Source organism: Puma concolor, chromosome A1, assembly GCF_028749965.1.
Source record: "Puma concolor isolate L17-30 chromosome A1, mPumCon1.1.hap2, whole genome shotgun sequence".
NCBI lineage: Eukaryota > Metazoa > Chordata > Mammalia > Carnivora > Felidae > Puma > Puma concolor.
In genome coordinates, this window is record NC_141667.1 from 232,686,932 (window position 1) to 232,705,084 (window position 18,153).

Consider the following 18,153-nt stretch of genomic DNA (forward strand, 5'->3'; position numbering starts at 1 on the left):
TAGATAATGCACGCACTAAGCAAAGCACTCTTTTCACTTAATGATCAAAGCAGAATCGGCTAGGCACCTGAGAACATTTCCCAATTGTTGCATTTATCAATCTAACCCACCGACTTCAATTTTCCAACCTTACACTTGTAAGGAAGGCGTTAATATTGAAGATTATAGTGATATCCAGTAGAGGAGAATACAGTCATAAAAAATTTAGCTTCTCTCTGCTTCAGTTGCTTTTCCTAAATTACTTATGAAACAGCAACAAACACTATTGGTGCTATTGGGAAAGCTGACATTATCCATTTATTTAACAATGGAGTCGTTAAAAAAAAAGAAAAGAGAGGAGGGAGGCTGGGAGCATGAAATTCACTATTGTAGTAAATACGGATCCTGGTATCTTGAGAAGCTGAAGAGTATCAAAACCCACTAAGCAAGAAAATGACATGTGTTGAAGCCAACGTAAACAGTTTTTATTCATTTTCCATATGCGAGCATATGAGGAGAACCCAGCATATTTTATATTTGTACATTTTGGGGAAACACGTAGAATGCTAATCATCATAAGATGAGCCACGTCCCTTCTGCTACTTAATGTTCCGTAACTGTTTGGGAGTGCCGCACGAGCAAAGCAAGTGGGAATTAGCGATCCCGTGACATTTCAGTACTCGTGTGGATTTTGGCAGGGTCCAGACAGAAAGCAGCACACCTGAATTGTCTCAGTTATGTGAAAATGTATTCTACAACTGTTTCCAGGACATGTGATCCAAATATCATAGTAACTTAACCAAACACAACGCTCATTGCCAGAAACATTTTCCTTGAGCCTTGTTGACATTCTTTTCTGATCTCGCCGGAGAGGGCAAGGTCTCCCACCCTCCAGAACCTCCCGAGAGCTTCCCTCTCTGTCCCAAAGAGGAGAGCGTTTTAGAGGCAAAGTCCCTACCCTTACACATGAACATGGTCAAATGCATGCATTTCTAGAGAGGCCTTGAACCAAAGATCAGAAAAACAGAGGGCGCTTTTTTTGAAATATTGTTTCCCACACTCTAACGGCTATGCCTGCCAGACAAAACGTTTGCAATCAACTTTATAAATTTCCCTATTTGGGGAAGTCAATTGTGGGCGTTAAGATGGAAATAGAAGAGGGGTGACTGGGGGGCTCAGTCAGTTAAGCATCCGACTCTTGGTTTCCTCTCTGGTCATGATCTCAGGTTCCTGAGATTGAGCCCCACATCGGGCTCTGGTGCTGACAGCCTGGAGCCTGCTTGGGATTCTCTCTTTCTCGCTCTGACCCTACCAAGCTGGCACGTGTGAGCTCTCTCACTTTCTCTCTCTCTCAAATCAATAAACATTAAAAAAAAAATTTAATCCTTTAAAAAAAAAAAGATGGAAACAGAATAAATTAATTAAAAGAAGCTACCAATAAAAAAAAAAAAGAAGTTACCGATAAGGTACACAAAGCCTTTACCGGTGCTTGGCACATAATATGTGCTCAATAAATATTAGCTATTATAACTTTATGATTTGGGATATTCACGATTAATGACAACTGATAGCACGTATGGACACATTTACAAATGTATACTCATATTTATGTCTATAATGGGTGTGTGTAAACACAGAAGTGCCTCACTTTTCCAATTGCCAAAAATAATCTTTGCTTGTGAATTAAGGCATTGCCGTTTGCCGTTTGTTTTCCTGCTGAGAGTTGGAAAGGAGAACACGGAGCAGAGGTGTGAAACAGCTCATTTCTTTTGGTAAATTATTAACCCAGAAGCCGCACCACAATTATTCTATTCGGAGCACTGACGCCACCCTGGCCCACATGCTACCTAGTGGTGCCTTCATCACAGAATAACACGTTAGAATCAGAAGGGCCTTCAGACGTCATCTGGCAAAATAATCTCATGTCTCAAGTGAGGAACCTGGGGCCCAAAGAGGTAAGGTGACTGGCCGGAGCACGTGGTCAGTATCAGAGGGGTCAGGCCAACACTGGACTTTTTTTTTTAATGTTTATTTATTTTTGAGAGAGAGAGAGAGAGTGCAAGCCGGGGAGGGGAGAGAGAGAGAGAGAGAGGGAGACAAAGGATCCAAAGGGGCTCCAAGCTAACAGCAGGGAGCCCCATGCCGGGCTCAAACTCACCAACTGTGAGATCACGACCTGAGCCAAAGTCGGATGCTCAATGGACTGAGCCGCCCAGGCCAACGCTCCACTTCTGCCTACCCCTCCATAGGTAGGGTCTGGTCGATCTCATTATTTGTAAGGCATTTCTCCCCCTCTGAAAAAACACGTCTCTCTGATGGCACTCAGTCCGTGTGAAGCCATTACTGTTGGACTTGCCTCCTTGGCCTCTTGGGGGTGACGGCCTTGTAAGCCTCTCCCATATGGAGAAGAGGGATTAGGATTCAAGATCATTGAACCAAAGGGGGCCCAACAAGTGTCCCTTTAACCTCACCTTTTCTGATCCGCTGTTGTAGCTATTCAGGCTCCATGGGTGCCCAGTAGCGTCACCTCACTTTAGAATCAAAAAGACCACTATTGTACTGGTGTTTTCCAAGTGTGTTTTTAAATGAAGTCTTTGAAATAGGTCACGGGAATGTCTTTCTTTAGACACAGCATTTTTTAGTGAAAATTAAGCTATTGGTGAGTGGAAGAAATCACTTGTCTCTGATTCTGATGTTCAGTGTGCCTAGTCCAGTTGGGGAAATTAGCTTAAACCACACATGCAGAACCCACAATGGAGCATGGGCCTGGAGCCTCCCCAAGGCAGTATTTGGGTCTCCTTTATGCTTGTATCTCCAGCACTAACTGCTTGGTACAGTGTAGGTGCTCGATAAAGTTCGTTGGACAAATTAACGAAAAAATAAACAAATTGGGGTGCCCGGGTGGCTCAGTTGGTTGACCGTCCAACTCTTAATTTCGGCTTGGGTCATGATCCCGAGGTCATGGGATCGAGCCCCACATCGGGCTCCAAGCTAAGCGTGGAGCCTACTTTGGATTTTCTCTCTCTCTCCCTCTCCCCCACCCACTCGCTCTCTCTCCCTCTGCCCCTCTCCCCCACCGTCTCTCTCCCTCTGCCCCTCTCTCCCCCCGCCATCTCTCTAAAATTAAAAAAAAAATTATAAAAAAAAAGAAATGCAAGCGATTAAAAAAAAGAAAGAACAAACAAACAAATGACATTTTCGGTTCTCCAAATGTTCCATGGGTATGGAAAAGCAGCTTCACGTGGGGGCAGGCATTTGTGCTTTCTGAAATTGTGTCTCCCAAACTTGATGGGCTGGTGGCTACTTTTGGTGAGACCAAAAAACCAACCAACCAGCCAAAGAGAAAACCAAACACTCTCAGACTTTTCCATCCATTTCATGGTAACTTATTTCCAGGTTTCTTGCCTTGGTGGGGTTGCACACAGCATGGTGTTCCCATGAAGAAAAAAACTGAACGCTTGTTTCCTGGTTGACATTTTATTTATTTATCTTTGGGACAGTGCAACTGGGGGGGGGGGGGACAGGCAGAGAGAGGGGGACAGAGGATCCAAAGCAGGCCCTGCGCCTACAGCTGACAGCAGCGAGCCTGACGTGGGGCTTGAACTCACGAACCTCGAGATCATGACCTGGGCAGAGGTCAGATGCTCAACCAACCGAGCCACCCGGGTGCCCCCCCGTTGCTGACATTTTAAACAACTCGTCTTTAATGAAGCCTTTGCTTCTCTCTCGTTAGACGCCCAGCCAGCCTGACTTCTGATTACATTTCCCCATGAAGTGGCGAAGGATGCTTCAGAGTGCATGCTGCTCGAAAGATGGCCATTCAGACAACCCTGTGTCGTAAAACGATGTGCCCGTGGCCCGCTAGTAGGGAAAGGCGTTCCAGCAGAGTATGTGTGTGTCAGCACGGGCTGGACACCACGCTGGGGCACGAATGTGTGTGTCTTAAGAAGCAACAGTTGAGAACGGACGAAAGACACAGCCTGGGCACCCTCCCAACGCCCACAATGACACCACTAACCCCCCTTTAGGACAGCTCAGTTCTGCTCACTTTCAGCGGTGAAATTGGCATCCGAAGACATGTGTTTTGAGAGGTGAGCGCTGAGGTCTCTCTATGTAAGTATCAGCAATGAAACATCTTGATATTGATCACATTTTCTGTCCCGGAGACATGAGAAAAGAACAGGACTCGCCTCGTAGGTCTGCAGAACACTCCGCTTCCTTTCTTAAAACCTTCCGTGGTGTTTTTCTACCTTTCATTTGGAGTTAGAGAAGGATGGATACTTTTGTCCGGGAGCCAAGAAGACCGTATGCCCTGTGTCTTTTACCCAGCAGGCTACATTTCACCAAAAAGAAGTGGTTTGTTTGGTTTGTCTTTTGTTTTTTTTTTTTTGGTTTTTTTTTACCCGATTTTTCCTACGGCATTTAAAAACTCTGCACTGGACTTTGCCACATTCATTTTTCCCGTCCCCCAAGCACCACTGTGAGCTGGTGAGAGGAAAAACATTAACTTCACTTACGCCTGGAGAGAGGTCAGTGGGCATGTCTGGAATCACACAGTGACTCAGAATACCTGCCTGAGCACTTTCTTAATCAGTCTGAAGGCTGGCCATTCAAACAGCAGGAGATATTTACTCGTTTTTGGAAGTCTCTTAGGCTGTGTTTCTAAATGGTCAACATCTAGCTTAAGGGAGGGAAATCATTTCATTTTTACTCACTACTCCAAGTCAACAAAGTGAAAATAAAAATATATTCAATAAAGTTGGTAGAATGGTTCTCTCATGACAAATCTACAGTTGGCTATTATTAAGCTAGAAAAGTCCATTTGAAAGAGGTCTCGGGGCACCGGGGGGCTCAGTCGGTTAAGTGTCTGACTCTTGATTTCAGCTCAGGTCGTGAGCTCACGGACGTGAGATGGGGCCCCATGTCGGGCTATGAGCTAAGCGTGGAGTGCACTTGGGATTCTCTCTCTCCTTCGCTCTCTGCCCCTCCCCATTCTGTGTGTCAAAATAAATCAACATTTTTTTTTAAAAAGCTGTCTCAAGCTTTTGAAGGTGATTTCACGGAGTGTGCTTGCACCCTCATGACAGACCCCCCCAACCCCATTCCAACAGTGACACTGTGAGCAAAACACCCCGAGGGGCAAGACCCACATCCGAGCCCACTTGACATTTTACAGTTTTTCTTATGTGTGGGCGAAAGCTGACTTTCCAAGGATCTGGAAATCTACCTTTACCTAGATGCTTGTATTCCAGACAAAGTGTTACAGAGCTAAGAGAACACAAAAGCCACACGCCAGAAGTTTGGGATACCAACTTTAGGCTGGTTCATGTCATTAATCAACTCATGGCAATTATTGGTTCTAAATTTAAAGTCTGCCCTTTTATGTTCCACTGGGGTCGAAATCCCTGTTTTCTCTGAATTTCACTTGTGGTAGGACACAACAATTCTCCTGTCCCTGCTTTGCATGCTAAACAATTCCAGTTCCTGGAACTCTCCAATCTTTTTCTAGCTCTCCCCCACCCCTCCCCACCCAATGTAGGACTGCTCCCTGAGCCTGCTGTGAGTTTCCCCCCATCAGGTTCTCTGGGGTGGTTTGGAAATCTATCCAAACCAGCAGCCCTCGCCCTCCAAAACAAAAAGCAAGACAACTCACACACATCTCCCCAGATTAGCAGGAGGAATGGCTCATCTTCCGGGGGCTGGCACGTGTCATTTATTTCATATGTATGAGTACATACAGTCGTCGGTGGGTTTCTTCGGCCATTGAATCGAGCAAATTAAATTCTAAACGTTTAGCAACGTAACCGGAAGGCTCTTAGCCACCAAATATGGCAATGAAATGAAAATGTGTCCTTCAAGAAGACTTTGGCTGTGACCATGACCACAGAAGAAAATCCCTAGGGTCCTTGGCAACATGGCGACTTCACGTTACCCGGGGAGACGTATGGATTTCCTCTAGCTGATGATAATCACAAGAGTTGGTCCTACTGGGCAAAAAAAAGGGAGCCTGAAGGAAAAGTTTCGTTACAAGTTGGAAGTAAAAGAAGCTAGGCTGATAAGAATTTCCATAGATTTTAGCTAGGAAAAATTATAGATACTCGCTTCAGTTATTAAAAAGCATGAGCTTGGGGCGCCTGGGTGGCGCAGTCGGTTAAGCGTCCGACTTCAGCCAGGTCACGATCTCACGGTCCGTGAGTTCGAGCCCCGCGTCAGGCTCTGGGCTGATGGCTCGGAGCCTGGAGCCTGTTTCCGATTCTGTGTCTCCCTCTCTCTCTGCCCCTCCCCCGTTCATGCTCTGTCTCTCTCTGTCCCAAAATAAATAAATAAACGTTAAAAAAAAAAATTAAAAAAAAAAAGCATGAGCTTAAGCCTTTTGATCCCTTAATTAAAGTTCTTGTTCCAAAGATGTGTTCAAACACAACCTTTAACGGCAGCTCCGTTTCTAAAATAGTATCATAAAAGCAGGAGAGGGAACAAATCTGTATGTATCTGTACTACAGGAGAAATCTTATCACTAATTACTGAAGGGAAGGGCAGGAGTCCCAGCGTGCCTGGTAAAGATTTTACTGGAAAGGTACTGGGGGTGGGGTGGGGGAGAGCATGAAAATGTCATTAAAGAGAACGAAAGCCGAGGCAGGATTTAAAAAACAAAAAACAAAAAACAGAAACAGCCTTCAGAGCAGCTGGGCCAAACCTCGGGTTGGAGACACTAATTTTTTTTTTTTGCCTGTAAAGTTTGCATCTGTCTGGTTCCCTTTCCCAAGGCCACCTGAGCCCCGATTTTAGCCTAAAATAAGACACCCAAGTTTTGGTGTGCGTTCAGGTATTCCAATCACTAAATGTCAGTTCAGTGAGGGGAAACACCAGGTACAACAAAAGTGGATTTCTCACGGTTGTTATTGTGGCCCGTCCAGATCCAGGTTCAGATTTTTCACCCTTACCCCACACCCCCTCTTAACCGTCACCCCTGGGCAGCGGGGGGCGGGGGTGGGGGAGGGGGTACGAAGAGAAAAGAATGCAGCGCATTATCTCTTTCAGGTTCTGGAAGTAAACCTTGGGTTGTGGTGGGAACGTGTCACTGTGTCAATATCATGATGTCTGCATTCTCATTATATCAGAGCAGCCAGATCTCGGGGTTTTTTCCAACCCCAACTGCTCTGACGGGTGGTTCCATCCAGTGCTGGCCGCTTTCCATGGTGCATACGCACAGACTCTCAAATTAAGTTCTAACGTAGCAGTTTGAACTTGTGCTAAGCACAGCAACCCGGCTGCTTTTTAGAGTGCTGCTTTTTAGAGTGACCATCGGGGATTCGTGGTGTTTTAACACTGTGTATTACTAAAGACTAATACTATGTGCACATTAAATTGCTTATCTTGGGGGGGCCCCTGGGTGGCTCAGTCGGGTTGCATGTCTGACTTCAGCTCAGGTCATGATGTCACAGTTTGCGAGTTCAAGCCCCACGCTGGGCTCACGGATGTCAGTGCAGAGCCCGTTTTGGATCCACTCTCTGCCTCCGGTTTGCGTACTCTCTCTCTCTCTCTCAAAAATAAATAACCATTAAAAAATAAAATAAAATAGGGGCGCCTGGGTGGCTTGGTCGGTTAAGCGTCCGACTTCGGCTCAGGTCATGATCTCACGGTCCGTGAGTTCGAGCCCCGCGTCAGGCTCTGTGCTGACAGCTCAGAGCCTGGAGCCTGTTTCAGATTCTGTGTCTCCCTCTCTCTCTGCCCCTCCCCTGTTCATGCTCTGTCTCTCTCTGTCTCAAAAATAAATAAACGTTAAAAAAAAAATTTAAAAATAAAATAAAATAAAATAATAAATTGCTTATCTCATACTTCACAGCAGAGAAGTGAAATCCTTGTGTTTGAATGTGTTTCTCAAAGAATTTCCATTAACCCAGTTCACATATTTCTCAACAGGAAACCATACAGACTTGGAAGATGATAAAAGACATGCAAAGAGTCAAAGACAAGAACAGACAGAGGTCAAGTATACAAATATACCCACGTGAAGAGATAGAAATAAGATATTTGAGGGGCATTTTCACAAAAAGTTGACTCTTCAGAGAAGTAGTTAAAATCACACTTTTGGGGGTGCGGGGTGGCTCAGTCAGTTAAGTGTCCGACTTCAGCTCAGGTCATAACCTCAAGGATTGTGGGTTCGAGCACTGCGGCGGGCTCTGTGCTGACAGCTTGGAGCCTGGGACCTGCTTCCAATTCTGTGTCTCCCTCTTTCTCTGCCTCTCCTCTGCTCGTGCTCTGTCTCTCAAAAATGAATGTTAAAATACTTTTTTAATAAAAAAAATTAAAGTTAGACTTCTTTAACCTGAATTTTCAGACGCAACTCACTTTGTAGAGTATTTGGAAAACTGAAATCCCCTCTCATTTTTATGAATAAAACTGGACTTGGATTTAAAAATACAAGGAGCTCAAGAATGCAGCAAAACATATGCAGTACCCCCAAATCACACATTTAAAGGTAAGATGATCTTGGGGTGCCTGGGTGGCTCGGTTGGTTAAGCGTCTGACTTTGGCTCAGGTCATGATCTCACAGTTGATGAGTTCGAGCCCCACATCCGGCTGTCTGCTATCAACACAGAGCCCACTTTGGATCCTCTGTCCCCCCTCTCTCTGCCCCTCCCCTGCTCCCTCTCTCTCAAAAATAAACATAAAAAAATTTTTTTTAATTAAAAAAATAATAAAGGTAAGATTATCTTTTACTGATAAATTATTAAAAGTTCTGTTCAAAATAAGTTATGGAATATGCATGCAAAGCATAGTTATTTTTATATTTGGTGTAATAGCGGAGACACTTCAAAAGAAAAGCACTATTGCAAAAGAACAAAACAAATGAGAGACCGCGGAATCACTTGGCTTTATCAAGTCTTCCCTTAATATTCTGAGAGAGAGGGTATACAAGCTGCATTTAAAAAAAAATTAACTGAATGCTCATGATCTCAGTTTTGAATTCGAGCCATGAATCAGGTTCTCTGTGGTCAGCGCAGAGCCCCCTTCGGATCCTCTGTCTCTCTCTGGCCCTCCCCACTTGCGCTCACTCGTGCGCGCTCTCTCTCTCTCTCTCTCTCTCTCTCTCAAAAAGTGTAGAAACTTCTGGCATTTGGAAATGAATGACTGATCCTGGTTAGAGCCTAGAGGTTAGAGCCTAGAGGAGCTGCAGACGCTTGGATAACCGAGAGCTCTCCGCCACACAGAGAATTGCCCCAGGACAGGGCTGGTGTAGACCAGGGTTGGGAAAGAAGTCCACCTGGCAGGGAACTAAGGTAGGAGCCAGAACAAACAAGCCTGCAGCACATTTCAGGGTACTGACAGCAATCAAATACAGAAGTCCAAACAGGTTGTTCGTATGGCCTCTCTTCCCCACGTAGGCAGGGATTTTTAAATTTTGTGCACTGTTGCCTCCTCAGCTTCTGGGACAGTTCCCGGCTCAACTATGTGATGATTCCATGAACATGGACCAAGTTACAGAAGATACATTTGCCAAAGGAAATTAAATCCCCCAAATATCTAAAGAGCGCCTAGGCAGTGCTAGGTTAAGTACCTACCTATAATGCAGAAGTAACGGATAGGAAGCCCGGCAAGGAGACGTGAAAATGCACAGTGCTGGGCTGGAGGACGGGCTGGTGATGGGCTCAAGGGCGTCCCTGGAAAGAATGGCATCGGTAGGAAACACTGAAACTGACACCTGTGTCAGGCCCTGGGCTTGGCATTCAGTTCCCTGAGATCCCTGCACAGAAACCACTGCAGCTACCTTCATATATCTAATGCCGGCTCAGTGAACTTCTAGTAAGTGCTCATTAAATGTCTGTGAATTAATGAGCAGGCAATCAGGACCCAAGGAGGACACGGGATCTAGATGCAGGGTCAGCATGCTGGCCAGGACCAGCCAGGGAATCGGCCCATTGTTCCCTCCTGTTCTCCTCATTCACTTGAATGACCAGAGTCAGGCTGCATCTCAGACTGTCAGAATGAAGTCTGAGAAGACCTCTAGTCCCAGAATTCAATACCAAAATGTGAAGCCCCGGGGTGCCATTTGAGACTTCCGGAATCAAAATCCTGAGGGGGGTGGGGAGGGGGACCCAGAAACCAGCAAGATTTTAACCAAGTACCCAGGTAAGTCTCCTGCATGTCAAAGTTTGGATTCTACTAAAGTAGGATTTTGTAGGCAAGTAAAACAATCTAATTAGAATTTCTCTCAAGGACCCACATTAGTAACTGAAATCCCAAGGGCAAGGAAAACTAATCTGGGTGGTTACCGTGGACCAGGTACTGTTCAGCATGCTGTCATATATAGGGGTGGCTGGGTGGCTCCGTTGGTTAAGTGTCCGACTCCTGGTTTCAGTTCAGGTCATGATCTCGTGGTTGGTGAATCTGAGCCCTGCATTGGGCTCCATGCTGAGGGCACAGAGCCTGCTTGGGATTCTCTCTCTTCCTCTCTCTCTGCCCCTCCTCTGCCCTCTCTGTTTCTCTTTCAAAATACAAAACTTAAAAAAAAATTTTTTTAAGATGTTATCACACAGAACAATGTAATATTCAATAATCCAAGGTGGTAGTTTTACTACATCTACTTTTTTTTTTTTTTAATTTTTTTTTTTCAACGTTTATTTTTGGGACAGAGAGAGACATAGCATGAACGGGGGAGGGGCAGAAAGAGAGGGAGACACAGAATCGGAAACAGGCTCCAGGCTCTGAGCCATCAGCCCAGAGCCCGACGCGGGGCTCGAACTCACGGACCGCGAGATCGTGACCTGGCTGAAGTCGGACGCTTAACCGACTGCGCCACCCAGGCGCCCCACTACATCTACTTTTAAAGACACAAGTTCGGGGGCGCCTGGGTGGCTCAGTCGGTTGAGCGTCCAACTTCGGCTCAGGGCATGATCTCACAGTCTGTGAGTTCAAGCCCCGCACCCGGCTCCGTGCTGACAGCTTGGAGCCTGCTTCAGATTCTATGTCTCCCTCTCTCTCTCTGCCCCTCCCCTGCTCTGCTCTGTCTCAAAGGTAAATAAAAACATTAAAAAAAAAATGTTTTTTTTAACAAAAAAAATAAAGACACAAGTTCAAGGCCAGTAACTAACTCGCCTAACATTGCACAAGTACCTAGCGGGAATCCAAACCACATTTAATTCCGGAGATCACCTGCTCCCCTACGTCTTGCTGCATCTTTTGGAAAGGCAGAATAGAGCGAACCGGGACATTCTGTAGTGCCTGTCTTCAAGAAATGTGCATAGAGTCAGTTACTGATTGGTTGAATCTGTCAAGATCAGTTTCTGAAAATCAAGATTTGCGGTTTCAATTACACAAGCATTAAGTATAGACCTAGCATGCCTAAATCACCTATGACTTGAATCATCCTAATAAAAAGGCAAGCACTGGGTAAAGTGGCCTGTCTGGGACAGAACTAGAACACTCAAGTGCACAGGGCAGACAAGTACCTGACGAATGAAGGCGGGGTGGGGAGGAGTGGATAACTTACAGAGGCTGGGCTCCAGCCAACAAGTCCCTCCCCTGTGGCCGGGTCTCATATCTCCAAGAAAAGCCAAAAGTCCAGCTTTGCAAGTGGAAATATCCTGGTTTTAAAATATAGATAACTAATTCAAAGGTTTAAAACACACCTGGAAAACCGAACACACAGGTCTGGAAAACATGGTGGCCTATGGAGCGCCAGCCTGCAATCTGAGGTCTGGAGTATACAAATCCCAGGGAGTTAAGCTTCACAGAGTCAGTGGAATACTGTTCCGTGTAAAATGGTTTCGATCAGAGGCACGTGTCTCCGCATTATGCTTATAAGAAGCTATATCCTATCAGTACTGCTGGTTTGATTTGATAAAACCCACACCGCATGGGTCTTTAGATTTTACACCGTGTGTCACATGTGGCCTGACGGCCAAATTTTTGTAAACTGAATTGGACCAATTAACTTATCAACTAGGGATGATTAACCTTATCATGCCAGTTTGCCAGTGATGGTCAACTGGCGTTAGCCAATTGAAAATTTAGGATTCCCTGGCTTTTCAGCTCATTTTAAAGGAAACTGGAGTAACGCCTCTGGGGGGGAAGAACCTTCGTTTTAGGAAGCACCCCATACCGCATCCGCTTTGTAGTAACCGCATTTGGAGATTTCCTAAGTTGAACTTGTCGGTACAGAACCATTGAAGCTGCTGTTTCAAAGCTAATGAGTGACTGCACTACATAGGATTCAGGTTCTAAAACAGCAACTCACAAGAAACGAGCTTTTTTCATCCCTAGTATTATTTAATGATTTTATAACGTTAATTTACAAATGGCTATGAACAAGCCAATGTTTTTGTTGTTTCTAACATCTATTTCCAAGGTCTACCTAATTTGGCAACGCCCTAGGGGATATTTTCTTATCTATTTCACAGCAGGGTTAAAAAGAGAACTCTCCCTCGGCGCCTTTATTTTTGCAACGCGTATGCATTTATTTCAGGTTACCAAGTGAGGCCACGTTAACCGACCAAGGCAGAAACCATCATTAAATCACGTTAATACACTGTCAAAACGCCACCAGGCTAACGATGTTAAACGTAGTGTAGACGCCCGAGCATCGGTGTGAACGGATAAAAAAGGCACTTACGAGGATGACCCGCACAGATTCCTAGTTTCAAGCCCCAACAAAAAGCCTCCAGGAAGTGAAGTCGGCAGGTTCTAATTTCACTTATTTTCAGGGCTGTGTGTGCCTTTTGAAATGGTTATCGGAGTTTTCCACCGTAAAAGCAAAGCGCATCGGAGGAGTCTGGTGGATTTTGAGCAGAAAAGCCTCCTCTGTCCCGGAAGTCTGACGGAGCCGAGTTCCCGGAGCCGCGCGGCCGCCCGCCCGGATACACCCCTGCCGCCGGGGGGCTGCCCGGGCTGGGCGGGGCCGGCGGGCCGCTTTGGGCTGGGGGGTTTCGCCGTCGCGGGAGGGCCCCGCGGGGCCAACCCGAGCCGCCGGCCGGCCCTGGGCTTGAGAGAAACTAGAGAACTTGCGCGGCCCGCCCGGACCTGCCCGAGCGTCTCCGCTCCCGCGAGCGGCGCTTCCAGTCCGCGCCCCGTCCTCCTGCGGCCGCGCGGGCTCTGCGCCCTCGCCGGCTGCCCCCTTCCTCCTTCCACCGCCTGCGCCCCGCCCCCTCCTCTTACTTCCTCATCCCTGCTTCCTCCCGCCCTGCCCCCTCTCCCCCCTCCTTCCTCCACTTCTAACCCCCTCGGCGGCTCCCCTCTTCTTTCCCTCGCTTCTCCCTCTCGCACCCCCCTTCTCTCCCTCCCCACCTCTTCCCGATCGCATTCCTTCCTTCTACCCCCCCCCCCCCGCCCCACTCCGGCCCCTCCCCCGCCCGCCCGCCTCTCACCTCCTTCCCTCGCTTCTTCCTCTCCCACTCCCCCCCACCTCCTTTCCTTCCTCTCATCTCCTCCTACCCCCCATGTCTTCCTTCCTCCACCTCTGCCACTCCCCACCTCCTCTTCTCTCCTTCCCTCTCACTTCTCCCTACTTCCTTTACCCCCCCACCTTGTCCAAACCCCCCTTCCTCCACCTGTGTCCCTACCTCCCTGTCCTCTTCTTCCAGCCCCCCCCATGCCTACCACCTCCTTCCCTCACTTCCTCTCCCCCCTGCCCCCTTTTCACCCTCTCCCAGCTCCTCTTCCCTGACATCTTCGTTCTCCTCTCCCACATCCTCTCTCCCATCTCCTCCTAGCCCCCACTGGCACCCCCTCCCCCTCCGCCCATCCCCCACTTCGTCTCACCTCCCGCCTCCTTTCCCCACCTCCTCCCGCCCCTTCTCCTCTCCAGGGTAGCCCGTGGCCCCTCGTTTCCCCAGATTTGGGCCGAGTGTGGTTTCAGGCCCTCAGTCAAGAATAGAGAGGCGAAAGCTTCCCCGGCTCCCGCACCCCCACCGCAGGGGTGTCCTGGAGGGCCCCCCCGCAGCGCCGCTTTCTGCCTTCTGCTCCCCTTCCCGCCTGCGCCCCCGGAAAGCCCTGCCCTTGTATCAAGGCCCAGCCCCAAGGGCCGCGCCCTCCGCTTTGCCCTCCGCTTTTCTTCTCGATGTAGCGATGACTGTGCTCTTGAAGTTTGGCACAGATAAAAGCTCAGTAGTCCTTCTCATCGTAAAGAGGACGATGAGGGTCTCAAAGGGGGCTGGGACAGAGGCGAGAGAACCGGGGAGCCAGTTGGTGCCGGTGTGCTGGTAAGACCGTTTAGAGCAGAATTTCCTATTTGGACACCTGCACGGGGGTGGGCTGATAGAGAAGGTGGCCTGGACCGCGGAGTTCAGGGAAGGAGAGTATGGTATTTGTGCTGCCAGAAGTGACGGCCACCGTGTGGTTCCCCACACACCACCCCCCCCCCACGCCCGCCGCAAGTTCAGTAAATCACGTGGGTCTGTTATTCTAATTTTGCCCTTTAGGACACCGAGGCCCCGATAGGCTAAGTGCTTTGGCCTTAACCGCACAGCTCTTGGTGACTGACCCAGGACTCACACTCTCCCACAGAAGGAATACGCAGTAGTGAGGAGGGGGAGACGGCCAAGGCAAGTTAAACTTGGGGGTTTTAATGGGGCCCTTGCAACACATCCAGAAATCTCTGCTGGATTATGAGCAACCCCCTGGGAAAAACTGGGATTCTTGGGTCCTACACTGCGTTACGGGGTGACTTTCCCTGGAGACTAAGGAGACGGGTGCCGGGTGGTGGCGATGGGATATTTGTGGTTCCGCACCTGTGCCTGTTCCTTTCCTGTTTATCCCCGGCAAATACAAAACACACCTGTTTCTGTTAGGCTCCTCAGATGGTTTCTTTTCAGAAGGTTTCGCGCTACCACTCAGGATGTTTTTTGCTTCGGTTGCGTTTTCATTACTACTTGGTATCTACACACTCATACGTCACCGGAACACGCCCTAGTCCTCACCCGACCATGAGATAAAGCCTTGATCAGCCCAGCGGTCTAAGAAAGTCGGCGGGAAGCCTGGTTCTTAACATACAATGTTCTACACCCGTTCCAACGGAGCGCAGAGGGAATCGGTGTTTAAAACTCTGTGTCGTGGAATAATACCTCAGGGTGCCATCCGATGGTTCATTTATCTCTAAAGCGCCTACGGCTGCCATATTGATAAATAACCCCCCCCCCCCAAGGAATGCTAGGAAGTTATCCTTCTGGTTACCCTTTCTCCATGTTTATGAGTTGAGAACGGAAGCGAACAAAAGGAGGCTTGCCACACAGCCTGACACCCCAGCCTTATTTTTTGGTGGTGGGTGCCTGAGGCAGCTCCTGAGGCAGCCGGCCCAGTGAAGGGGGACATCAGTTCTCATGACCAACTCTGGGAGCAGTCGAGAGTCCCCACTATGGAAGGGGCCTCTGGTTCCGGGCTGCCCCACCACAGAATCGGGCCATTTTCTCCAGGGTGGCCTACTCGGCCTCATCTTTTTGTCAGGACGGCCTACGTGGTGGAAGACAGAGCTGAGGCTTCCTCTAAGAAACTCCTCTGCCAGGGGCCTGAAGTCTTGCTTTCTTGGCATAGAGGAGGGACACCGGAACTGGGTCAGAGAACCTCCTCCTTCCCCGCAGGGCCCCCTGAGGAGGGGGAAACCATCAGGGGAGTCAAAATGAAGCAAAGCCTAGGCTGATGCCTGCGGCTGACAAGCCACCTCCCTGTGCTCAGGAGGCCGGGTCCCCGCTGGGATGCCCTGGGCCTCAGACCTCTCCTGGCCACTCCTGCTCACATTCCTAGGGAATCCAGGGGCAAGTCCAGGCTGATGGGCTCCCAGAGGAACAATGGGCATGTGTTTGCCATTTGACCGAGACCGTCTACAAACAATGCTTGGATCCCAGGTCTGGCTCCGGGGCAAGGGAGCCTCAGGCCCTTGCTGTGGCAGAACAGAGAGGGAGGCTACTCTGGGCTTTCAGCACCTCTTAAATCATCCCTGAGAGAGAGCCACTTACTTCCCCGCGCTCAGGCCGCCGCTGGCCGTGTCACGAGAAGATGAACTAACAGTAATAAAATCAAGATGAAGTTCTGCGTAAATCTTTCCCAGCTCACAAGGATGGGAGAAAGTGGAAGACGAAAGGCATATGAAAGACCATCTAGTTCTAGCTCCTCATCCTGCCGCTGCAAAACCTGAGGCCCGAGGAAGCGTTTCGACCGCCGTCCCTGGCAAGAGGAAGCCTGGGCCACCGGCTTCCCACGGTCCTTGCTGCCCTGCTATATAGCCCCACAGCATCTTCTGGCTTTCAAAAACCAGTCAAGGAGAAATCAGTCCTCCAGGAATTCACCTCCCTCTGCGTTTATTGTTTCCAGCTGCTAAAAATTGGCACCGTTAAAAGTGGGTCGCCCTGCCAGCCACCGAGGGTCAGGGCTCTGGGGAGTGCTGATTTGGAGGCGCCAGGAACAGGCAGGTGATTGGAAACATAATTGCCAGTCTTCTCCCGGGCACCTGGGGATTTCTGTCACTCAGGTCCCTGGGTGTGTGGCCCTCGGCAAATACTCACCCGCAGAGTCAATTGCGAACTCCATCCAACTCTGGTCCTCCGTACATTTGTCCTCCGGGGATGGAAAGCTGGGGGAAATATTTCCTAATCTATACATTTGCCTTCTGGGGAGGAAAAGCTGGAGAAAATATTTGCTAATCTAGTTGGCCTCGGACGGAAAGCAGTTTTTGCCCGATGCAAGCCCTCAGAGAGGAAATGCATATTTAGGACCCACAGCGCTCTCCAGGATCCTTTACTGGACCCGATATAGAGGGAAGTTGTCTCCACACCAGGTCTCTCTGTGCAGTCAGCTTTCCCTTCTCCACGGGCCGGGCCGCCAGCCCCAGGGCAAGACACCCCTTAACAACTACCACATCTACCTCTTCTCTAGGGAAGAGATTCTGGCCCAGGACGGAAAGTGTGAAGGGTCCAGCCTGGGTCAGGTGCACAGCCCGATCGAAGTCAGGGTGGCCACAGGTGGGATCCCCTACCGCGTGACTGGCTGCCACGCGGGTCTTCCAGACAGAAGAAGGAAACGCGATGGGCAGACGTTTATAAAGCGTGACTGTCCTGGGCTTCAATCAAATTAGTTATTGACATAGAAAACGTGGAATGGTGTAGGTGGGAGTGTTGAGGAACGATTCAGACACTGGAGCCTAATTTCCGGAGTGAAAAATTGTCTCTCTTCGAGCTGTGTCTTTTTAGGTAGCAGTTTCCTTTTGATGCAACGCCTATCCTCTGGGCACTATTAAGAAAGCCCATCAAACAGACATCTTAATCTTTTTTTGTGTTTTCAATGTTTATTTATTTATTTTTGAGAGAGAGAAAGAGTGAGCACAGAAAGAGAGGGAGACACAGAATCCAGAGCAGGCTCTGGGCTCCCAGCTGTCAGGGCAGAGCCCAACCTGGGGCTTGGACTCACGAACTGTGAGATCATGACCTGAGCCAAGGTCAGATGCTTAACCGACTGGAGCCCCAGACATCTTAATGTTTTATGTGACTGTCGTATATGTTTTCATCCTGTTGATGGTGTGCTAGCTTAGACAGATATGAAAATGAAATAAAAGTGTAATTTGAGGGGCGCCTGGGTGGCGCAGTCAGTTAAGCGTCCGACTTCAACCAGGTCACGATCTCGCGGTCCGGGAGTTCGAGCCCCGCGTCAGGCTCTGGGCTGATGGCTCAGAGCCTGGAGCCTGTTTCCGATTCTGTGTCTCCCTCTCTCTCTCTGCCCCTCCCCCGTTCATGCTCTGTCTCTGTCCCAAAAATAAATAAACGTTGAAAAAAAAATTTAAAAAAAAAAAAGTGTAATTTGAAACTTATGGGTGCTGAAATACTTACACACACACACACATATGTTTTTAAAAACCCCACCTATTTCCAAAAAGGATTGGAAGCAACTTCTAATAAAAACACAGAAGAAATGTGACCAAAAGCCATTAACACTAAAAAAAAAAAAAAAAAAAAAAGTAAAAGGCGTGCCTGGGTGGCTCAGTCGGTTGAGCGTCTGACTTCGGCTCAGGTCATGACCTCGCGGTCCATGAGTTCGAGCCCCATGTTGGGCTCTGTGCTGACAGCTCAGAGCCTGGAGCCTGCTTCCGATCCCGTGTCTCCCTCTCTCGCTGCCCTTCCCCCACTCATACTTCGTCTCACTCTCTCTCAAAAATAAATAAATGTAAAAAAAAAAAAAATTTAATAAAAAAAA

General features: G+C 48.5%; 2 long non-coding RNA genes across 2 annotated transcripts in view; both read right to left on the reverse strand.

The window, feature by feature from the left end:
• Positions 1-13,087, reverse strand: part of LOC147584853 (uncharacterized) — a 33,757-nt gene extending 20,670 nt beyond the window's left edge. The window contains exon 1 of the long non-coding RNA XR_015253870.1: positions 12,593-13,087. This is a non-coding gene — a long non-coding RNA (uncharacterized LOC147584853). The remainder of the gene's footprint in view (positions 1-12,592) is intronic.
• LOC112861014 (uncharacterized) lies at positions 5,670-10,598 on the reverse strand. The gene is made up of 2 exons (XR_003223620.2): positions 9,543-10,598; positions 5,670-5,963 (listed from the first exon to the last, which is right to left on the reverse strand). It is a non-coding gene; the product is annotated as an uncharacterized LOC112861014 (long non-coding RNA).
• Positions 13,088-18,153: the final 5,066 nt, after the last annotated feature.